Below are 10,212 nucleotides of genomic sequence, written 5' to 3'. Positions count from 1 at the left end.
CCTCTTATTTTATTTAGTAAGCACACGATACGCCACTCTGGGCCAAGCACATTGGACATCAGGAACACCATCATGAGCAAGACTTGCCCTCAAGTTGCTCTCAGACCAGTGGGGGAGTCTGAAATGACAACGCCCAAATCCCACTATCACATGATGAATGATTTCAAACTGATTGGTGTGAAGTATAGCAGTATGAGAAAAGGAAAAACTTTTTTGGGCAGAGTTACAGAAGCTTCAGGGAGCAAAAATCAGTGAGACTCTTCTGGGGTTAGTGGGAATCCCCAAGACGGACAAGATTCCCAGAAGGATCTTCCACAGAGGGGAAGGCTGTTGGTTCCCAGACATGATCAGGAGAATCATCTGGAGACCTTTTTAGAATATCAGCAGAGGAGATATTTGCAATTTGAAAATCTGATGGGGTACAGAAAAATTAAAGAATTTATCCATGGAGAGCACTGATTTTTCTTATTTGGGATAGACACATACTAATATTGTCTTCTTAAGTGCAAGGCCCAGGAACTTGGGCTTGGAACTTTTGGACTAATGCAAAAAGGGCTAACCTTGTCTGCAAACCAAAGGGGGAGCCTCTCAGAGGTTGAGGAAGATGCCTCCAATTCTGACATCTTCCAGATTGTTCCCAGAGAAACACCTCAAATAGGAGATGATATTGGAAGGTTGGAGAGGAGAGGCAGTGACCTATCAGTTTGGGCATCTATTACAAATTACTGTAGACTCCCAGGTGGCACTAGTGGTAAGGGACCTGCCTGCCAGTGCAGGAGACGTAAGAGATTTGAGTTCGAACCCTGGGTAGGGACGATCCCCTGGAGAAGGAAATGGCAACCCACTCCAGTATTCTTGCCTGGAGAATACCATGGATAGAAGAACCTGGCGGGCTACAGTCCATAGGGTCGCCTCCATCCTCATGACCTCATCTAAATCTAATCACCTCCCAAGGGCCCCACCTCCAAATAGATATTCCTCACATTTGGAGGTTAGGGCTTCAACACATGAATTTGGAGGGAATACAAACATTCATCTGACAGCAGGAAGGAACCTGAAACTGGGGGAGAGGGAAGGAGAGAAGATGGGAAGAGGGCCCTCTGGGGGCAGGGAGCAGGTAAGGTCAGGGCATAAAGATGGCAGTAACATCCTGTTACTCCCCTAATGGTGGGAAAGGCCAAGTCCTTCTAGCAGCAGTGGTGCCTGATAGTGAATATTGCCTTGTTTCCTGTTCTGCCTTTAGTCTTCCACATTCAGCTGTTGTTGTTGTTTAGTTACCAAGCCATGTCTGACTCCTTTGCAACCCTATGGACTGTAGCCCACAAGGCCCCTCTGTCCATGGGTTTTCTCAGGCAAGAATACTGGAGTGGGTTGCCATTTACTTCTCCAGGGGATCTTCCCAACTCAGATTGAACCCGGGTCTTCTGCATTGCAGGTGGATTCTTTACAGTTGGAGTCACCAGGGAAGCCCTCCCCACTCATTAGTTAAGCTTTATTATCCACTAATTAGTGTCTGCCTAGTGGTGGTGATAACCCTGGGGAAAGCAGGGAGTGGGTGATCTTTTGAAACAAATACAGGACAGGGAGACCACCAAACTGATCAGGGGAAAAGTATACATATAGTTGATTCACTTCATTGTACTTCAGAAATTAACACAATATTTAAAGCAATTATATTCCATTGAAATGTGTGTGTGTGTATATATATACATATAAGTAAATAAAAAATTTTTTTTAAAAAGGAAAAAGCTAGGATAATAGGTAAAAGAAAAAACAACGAAAATCTCTGAATCTCCTTCTGTTTAATGTAGGAATCCTCAGACGCATGTAGGAGGAAAATGAAATTTCCATGGAAACATATATCATGGAAGCTTGAGTTCTTTCTTGTGGTTGGAGTTATTTATGATTCCAAAAAACTAAAGAAAAAGTAAAATGTAAATAAAGATTTCCTTTCTATGTCTTTCTGCCCCCCGAAAATTCTGTTTCTGAAGATTTGGGTGGGGGTTGTACCCAGATGGCCCTTATGTACCACCAGGTTTAGGGGCCACTACCATAAACAGTGGCTTCCTAGGGGGGTGGCTCAGAGGTAAAGAAACTGCCTGCCAATGCAGGAGACACAGGTTCAATCCCTGGATGGGGAAGATTCCCTGTAGGAGGAAACATACGATTGAGCATGAACACACACAACAGACTATGGGGACCAGGAGAGTTTTCAGGAAGTGTTTTTTTTAGAAAGCTAAAAAACTTTCTAAAACTTTTTCGTGTGTATTTTAGAGAGCTCAGCCTGGGGATGGGAATGGATGGTGCAGAAACTGGGGTAGAAGGCTGGGTCATGAGACCTAGTGGTAGCCTGAGCAATGGGCCTACCTGAGGTTTCCTGTATGTGCCCCCACCAGGCATCCTGCCAGTTTGCATTCCCATAGTCTCCCTGGGAAGGAGCATTCTTCCTGGCAGCAAGGAGTCTTCACTTGAATTCCCAGTGTCTGTTGTGGAAGGAAGATAAAAAGCATTGTTATCATGTGTTTGTCATTCATCAGGACGCCATCTCTGAAAGACAGGGGCAGAACCAAGGCCACTTGGACCTACTCCTGGCTTTGGGATCCTGTTAGTTTCTTGCCTTTATATCTGATCAGAAAGTCAGGAGGAAATTGCTAAAGCTAATACCTGCCTTTTGCATTAAGCTGGGTGTAGATGGGTTTCAAAAGAGGGAGCCTGCCTCCTTCCTATTTCCCTACTTTTTAGTAAAGCACTAAAAAGAAATTCAAGATGCTGCTGTTCTTACAAAATGATATTTTAAATGTGTCCTTAGTTAAGGCAGGTCTTAAGTGGAACGTGACTGAGCACGCAAGCATGTACTCACACTGGGGAAGCAAACCCTTGTGAGGGTCCTTTTCCCCTTAGAAATGCATCCTGAACTCTAAATGTGAGGGCCAGAACAATTACTGGGCATAATAAAAGGAATTACCTCTAAATCTACCCAGCCTCCCCCCCTGTACCTTCCTTTCTAATGTAAATGTGGGCAATACCAGGAAAGGAGCTGGCACTGTATTTACTGTCTTCATATCTCCACTCTGTCTATTTGGAGTCTTGGGTAAACATGCCCCCAACCACAGAGCTCTGCTGATGGTGAGCACACAGCCTTGGCCATCAGGCACCTCCCCCGTAAGTTCTGATTAACATCTCTCAAATCCACGACACACTTTCTGAGTCAAACAACTAAAGAGACTGTCCCAAGACTTAAAACAATACGTGCCTCACACAGGAAAATTCTTAAATATGTCGTTCTTTTCCAAACATCAGGAGAAAACTTCTACTTTAAGAGTCATCTCACTGTGCTCATGGGGACTTAAACGCGTAAGTCTCAAATATATTTATATATATACTAGGAAGCTGTATACAGTGCAAGTAAAGATACAGTATTATTAGGAAGCTGTAAAATCCTTCAGCTATAAGATGAAGTAATGCACGTATCACATATGAATACATGCCCCATAATATGGAATTGTTACACACCATGCTAAGATTTGCACTATTAATAACTATATACCATTCCAAATGCTAATTGTCATTTTTCAGAGTCCAAGCACTTGTTTTGGAAGAACAAGGCCACAGCTCACATTGTTCTAACAGTGTGGCCAGCTGCTGGCTTTACCACAATGAGACCCATTGTTGGGTAAATGGAGCCCCTCAGGTGAATGTAATTATGCAAATCCTTCCCTAACTACCAGCACTCCCTGGTCCTCTCCCCAGGGCCTCCCACCAGTGGGAACACTGTCACATTTCATTATGGGAGGCCTCGCTTGTTTGCTGGGAGTGTCCCCACCACGTTCTCAGGCCTGATGGCCCGAACCTACTGCTGGCTCCGTTCCCGAAGTTCTGCCAAGCCCACTAAGCTGCTGGTAGAAGACCAAAGCCTTTTCCCCAGCTGACATATTTCTTTGCAGTATCTCACACATTGGCACACCTATCCTTTAATTCCCTTGTGTGCCTACCCCGGATTCAAGGCAGGATCAGTTCAGTTCAGTTGCTCAGTCATGTTTGACTTTGTGACCTCAAGGACTACAGCACTCCAGGCTTCCCTGTCCTTCGCCAACTCCAAGAGTTTGCTCAAACCCATGTCCATTGAGTCAGTGATGCCATCCAACCATCTCATCCTCTGTCATCCCCTTCTCCTCCTGCCTTCAATCTTTCCCAGCATCAGGGTCTTTTTCAATGAGTCAGTTCTTCTCATCAGGTGGCCAAAGTATTGGAGCTTCAGCTTCAGCATCAGTCCTTCCAATGAATATTCAGGACTGACTTCCTTTAGGAGTGACGGGTTTGATTTCCTTGCAGTCCACAGGTAATTCTAAGGCCAGAGACCAGAGAGGTAGTAAAAGAGGCAGGAAGTTATGTAGGTCCAAGATCAAGTGCCTCTTGTGGCTCTCTCTCTTTCTCGCTCGCTCTCTCTCTCACACACACACATGGTTACTCTTCATTTACTCCAGAACAACCCTCTGTGGTGACTGAATATGAGCATTCCCAATCCACAGACAGGACAAAACTGAGCTCCTTTTGCTTATTTATTGACACAATCAGAGACATACCTAGAAATAGGGAACCTGGACAAATAGATCTCTTGAAAGTCCCCACCTTTTAAAATTTACATGAGTCACTCAGTGTGCAGGGGTCATTTTTTCCACATTTTTGGTGATTTCCCAGTCACCAAAATAGAACTCTGCCTACAGTGGGCCCTGCATACATGTGAGGGAACACAAATTAACCCCTTTTCCTTTCTAGAACTAGCTCAGTGAAACAAGAATATTGGTTTAATAATTACTTCTCAACATTCCGTATGTTGTTATCCTACCCTCTGCTAAGTTTTTTATTTTATTTTATTTATAATTGGAGGATAATTACTTTATAATATTCAGATGGTTTCTGCCATACATCAACATGAATCAGCCATAGGTATACACATGTCCCCAGACTCTTAAACCTCCCTTCCACCTTCCTCCTCATCCCACCCCTCTAGGTTGTCCCAGGGCACTGGATTTGACTTTGGGTTCCCAACATCATACAGCAAATTCCCACTGTCTGTCTATTTTACATATGGTAACATACATGTTTCAGTACTACTCCCTCAAGTCATCCCATCCTCTCCCTCCCTGACTGTGACCTAAAGTATGTTCTTTATATCTGCATCTCCTTTGCTGCCCTGCAAATAGGATCATTAGTACCATCTTTCTAAATTCCATATTATGCATTAATATATTGGAGAAGGAAATGGCAACCCACTCCAGTGCTCTTGCCTGGAGAATCCCAGGGACAGCGGAGCCTGGTGGGCTGCCGTCTATGGGGTCGCACAGAGTCGGACACGACTGAAGCGACTTAGCAGCAGCAGCAGCAGCAGCAGCATTAATATATGGTATTTGTCTTTCTCCTTCTGACTGACTTCATTTTGTATAATAGGTTCTAGGTTTATCCACCTCGTTAGAACTGACTCAAATGCATCCCTTTTATGGCTGAGTAATATTCCATTGTGTATATGTACCACAACTTCTTTATCCATTCAACTGTCAATGGACATCTAGGTTGCTTCCATGTCCTAGCTATCATAAATAGTGCTGCAGTGAACATTGGGGTACATGTGTCTTTTTCAATTGTGATTTCCTGAGGGTATATGCCCCATAGTGGGATTGCCAGGTCACATGGAGGTTTTACTCCCAGTTTTTTAAGAACTCTCCGTACTATTCCCCCTAGTGGCTGTATCCGTTTCATCTGTTAAGTTTTAACTGTTGAGAGAATTTGAATGTAAAGTCAGATGTAAAGACAGTGAACCAAAGAACATTTTTTCTAGAGAAAATAAAATAAAACACAGAACCACTAATTACAAATGTTATTTACTTTAAATCTAATTTAGCCTTGATATCAAGATGATCATCAAGAATCAGATATTCTAAACGTCAGAGGCTCTGTCAAATTTGCAAATCACGAGTAAGGATATAGACTAAGCTTTGGTTAGCAGAACGAGAGGGGAGGAAAGAGGTCAAAATTACTGGCAAAGAATTATCGTAATTCAGAGCCAAGACCATGTATGAGGGAGATTATCAGGGAAGATGATCGCTTATTTCTTCAGTCACACAAAAGTAGTATGACTATTGTGGGATAGAATTGGAAGAAATAGAATATATGTATGAGTAAATGAATAGGATTCTGTGTATTTTTAAGGTTTCCTGGAATCTGTCATTCTAGTTTTAAAAAAGAAAAAAAGATTTGGGCTCTTGAGAAACCTGTATGAAGGTCAGGAAGCAACAGCTAGAACTGGACATGGAATAACAGACTGGTTCCAAATAGGAAAAGGAGTCAAGGTTGAATATTGTCACCCTGCTTATTTAAATTATATGCAGAGTACATCATGAGGAACGCTGGGCTGGAAGAAGCACCAGCTGGAATCAAGACTGCCGGGAGAAATATCAATAACCTCAGATATGCAGATGACACCACCCTTATGGCAGAAAGTGAAGAGGAACTCAAAAGCCTCTTGATGAAAGTGAAAGAGGAGAGTGAAAAGGTTGGCTTGAAGCTCAACATTCAGAAAACAAAGATCATGGCATCTGGTCCCATCACTTCATGGGAAATAGATGGGGAAACAGTGGAAACAGTGTCAGACTTTATTTTTTTGGGCTTCAAAATCACTTCAGATGCTGATTGCAGCCATGAAATTAAAAGATGCTTACTCCTTGGAAGGAAAGTTATGACCAGCCTAGATAGCATATTAAAAAGCAGAGACATTACTTTGCCAACAAAGGTCTGTCTAGTCAAGGCTATGGTTTTTCCTGTGGTCATGTATGGATGTGAGAGTTGGGCTGTGAAGAAAGCTGATTGCCGAAGAATTGATGCTTTTGAACTGTGGTGCTGGAGAAGACTCTTGAGAGTCCCTTGGACTGCAAGGAAATCCAACCAGTCCATTCTAAAAGAGATCAATCCTGGGTGTTCATTGGAAGGACTTATGCTAAAGCTGAAACTGCAATACTTTGGCCACCTCATGCGACGAGTTGACTCACTGGAAAAGACTCTGATGCTAGGAGGGATTGGGGGTGGGAGGAGATGGGGACGGCAGAGAATGAGATGGCTGGATGGCATCACCGACTCGATGGACATGAGTTTGAGTGAACTCCAGGAGTTGGTGATGGACAGGGAGGCCTGGTGTGCTGTGGTTCACGGGGTCGCAAAGAGTCGGACATGACTGAGCGACTGAACTGAACTGAACTGAATAAAATGTAGTTCAATATTTTTCATATTATTTCAAGGGTTCTTAGATTTAAGGTAGATGAAGTAAAAATAAATTCATGTATTAGAACCTACTGCAATAGATTCAGGATTTCTAAAAGGATATCTATCACATGTAGGAAATAAGCAGATTTTCTCATTGCACAGTTTCATTACAGCCAGATTACGATATCTTAAATCTTTCATTATGTTTTATCTGTCATCTGTTTAGTCCTCTGCACTGGCCATAAACTGTGCCAGGTACTTTATTCATTCATTGGAAGCTCTTTATTTCTCCAAGCAATCACATGAGGGGTTATGATTTCCATTTTACAGAATTGGAAACTGAGGCCCAGCTACATCAAGGAAAAGGCATAAACAAGAAAGGAAACAAATCTATCATGAAATGGGCCCTAACATTAAGCAGATCCTGGGGATCCTTGCCTTTTGTGGCCTCTTCCCTAATGTTCTCTTATGGATAGCTTGGTGGAAGTATGACCACTCTGAGCACAGGAGTTTGGAGCATGGAAAGCCCACATATCAACTGTCAGTCTCAAATGAAGATGAGCCTCATCAGCCCTTGCTGAAGAGTCCACCAGTAAAACCTGCCAAGACGTCATAGGCACATCCTGCCATCAGTCCCTGCAAACTGAACTTTTTTTTCTAAAATTGCAACAATAGGGACTTCCCTGGCTGTCCAGTGGTTAAGACTTCACCTTCTAATGTAGGAGGTGAGGATTCGATCCCTGATGGGGAGACTAAGATCCCACATATCTCATAGCCAAAAAACCAAAACAAAAAAAGGAAGTAATATCGTAACAAACTCAACAGACTTTAAAAATGGTCCACATGAAAAAAAAAAAAATTTTAAGCATCATAAAATTGCAGTAATATTAAGATATTTTTTAATATTAATATTTCTTAAAACTGCTTTTAATTCTCTTTAGTGTCATGATTCCATTTGGCAATTTTTCTTGTTTCCTATAATACTTGGTATGTTATGATATGTTTACAAATAAAATAAGGTAAAAAACTAGAATAAGGGAAAGAAGGTACTTTTATTAAAAAAAAAAAAAAAAAAAACTGCCCTGGTGAGGCAGGCAAGAAATTGCATTCAATATTCCATACATGAAACACAACTTTTCATCTTTTTTGACTCATTGCCTACATGGATTTTAATCAATCCTGGGTGCAGCACTGTATTTACAGTCAGGATTCTTGCCCTAAGTTTATTATCCATATCAGTTTCATTAAGGGAGTGAATTCTTTACCAAGAGCCAAATCATATCAGCTCTTTAGTACAGAACAGCAAATGATATGTCAGTCTCAGGTAAGAACTGCACTGAGAGTATATGGCAAATAGGTAGTTATTTATATGAAGGTCTTACTGCATTAACACCTTGCTGGCAAACAACCACTATTTTCCCCAGGGCTCCTTTCCAGAATCACCCCGTCAGAGCCCATCACATTCTGGGAGATCAGAGCTGGAGCTTTGCTGTCCTCAGAAAGCTAAACTGTACCTGGCCTTTCAAGGTATTCTAAAACCATAAACATGAGTCCTTAGAAAAACAACCCAAATCTCAATTATAAAGATTTTAATAAACCGTCAAAAAGACAGTTTTGAGACTGTGGGAGTGGGAGGCAGGAAATAGAAATCTCTTTCTTGTGCTGTAGTTTTGGACTTAGGTATTAAAAGGAAACAGGCACTTGTAGTTTTCACAGTGGAGGAGGCAAAAGCAGGCATGGTTATGAATGACATCTCTTCCATCTAAAGTTGTCAGCTCAGAAACACTGTAGCCCATTGATCCCAAGCCAGAGCAGTGGTTTCTGGGGTTGTTTGAGGGGTTTTTTTTGGCTTCCAGGCTGACAGCAATGGAAAGCTTAGAAATGACAACTGAACAATAGAAAAATTCCACCATGTTGCTATTAATCATTAAAAAGGAAAGCCGGTTCCCTGATACCAGCTGGAAAAAACTACAACAGGGCAGTTATTCCCTTTGCACCCTCCCCTCTGACCACACTGAGGAACCAAAGCAGTCAAAGAAATCTAAGATGGATGAGAGGTGGGAGGAAGTCTGTCCAAAAGGCCAGATTTTCCCATACTCTAGAAAAAGTGTCTTTGTAACTAGGGTGAAGTACATTGTTATCAGATAAAGGCCAGTGAAGCAACATGTACAATGGAATGACTAAGAAATAGTTTATTATTTGATGGTGATGATTAATACAACAAAGTGCCAATAAGTGAGTCAATTCTCAGTCTCTATTCGGAAGATTTTATCAAGTGCTTTCCTGAAGCTTGCAGAGAGATGTGGACAATTATTTACCTGAATAATTTTCTCTCAAATGTATATAGAAAGTCCATGCACTTAGGCATCTCCTGGCTTAAAAAAATAAGCAAATAAAACGATCTATTTCTTTTTATCTTTTCCTATTTTTTTCTTTGTTATCCCTATTCCAGAAACTTCTAGGACCAATTAAAAGCTGTTCTATGAACAATGAAGAGTTGGTGATTGCATCAGCTTTCTCCTCAACATTACCTATGCTTTAGTACTATTGTTAAGGAAATAAAAAGTAGCACTAAAGAAAATTTGAAAGACAGAGCAAATCCCAACTATTTTCACTTTTTAAAATTCCCTTCTAATGCTAATGATACGCATGCTCTGTTTTTGCATGGTAGTTAGTTTAATACGTGCCAAAGAATATACACTACTTTCTTTTACTGAACATTGCATAGTAAGCAATTTACTTTTCTTTTGGAGGTTACATAGAACTTCATAGGCCACATTGTTCCATAATTTAATTAAGGCCCTAGAGTTTTCTTCCTTTCCTTCTTCTTTCCAACTTAACTTCCTACTCTCTTTTCCTCTTTCCTTTCTACCTATCTCAAATCCCATTGCTTCTTATTTATTTACATTTTTTTTTGCACCGAGTTTCCAGAAATGTGATTACTATGCGAAGGCAAAT

The sequence above is a fragment of the Moschus berezovskii genome, chromosome 10 (assembly GCF_049115385.1).
Source record: "Moschus berezovskii isolate FMDL1 chromosome 10, NW_MosBer_1.0, whole genome shotgun sequence".
NCBI classification, from domain to species: Eukaryota; Metazoa; Chordata; class Mammalia; order Artiodactyla; family Moschidae; genus Moschus; species Moschus berezovskii.
This window is presented reverse-complemented; position numbering follows the sequence as displayed.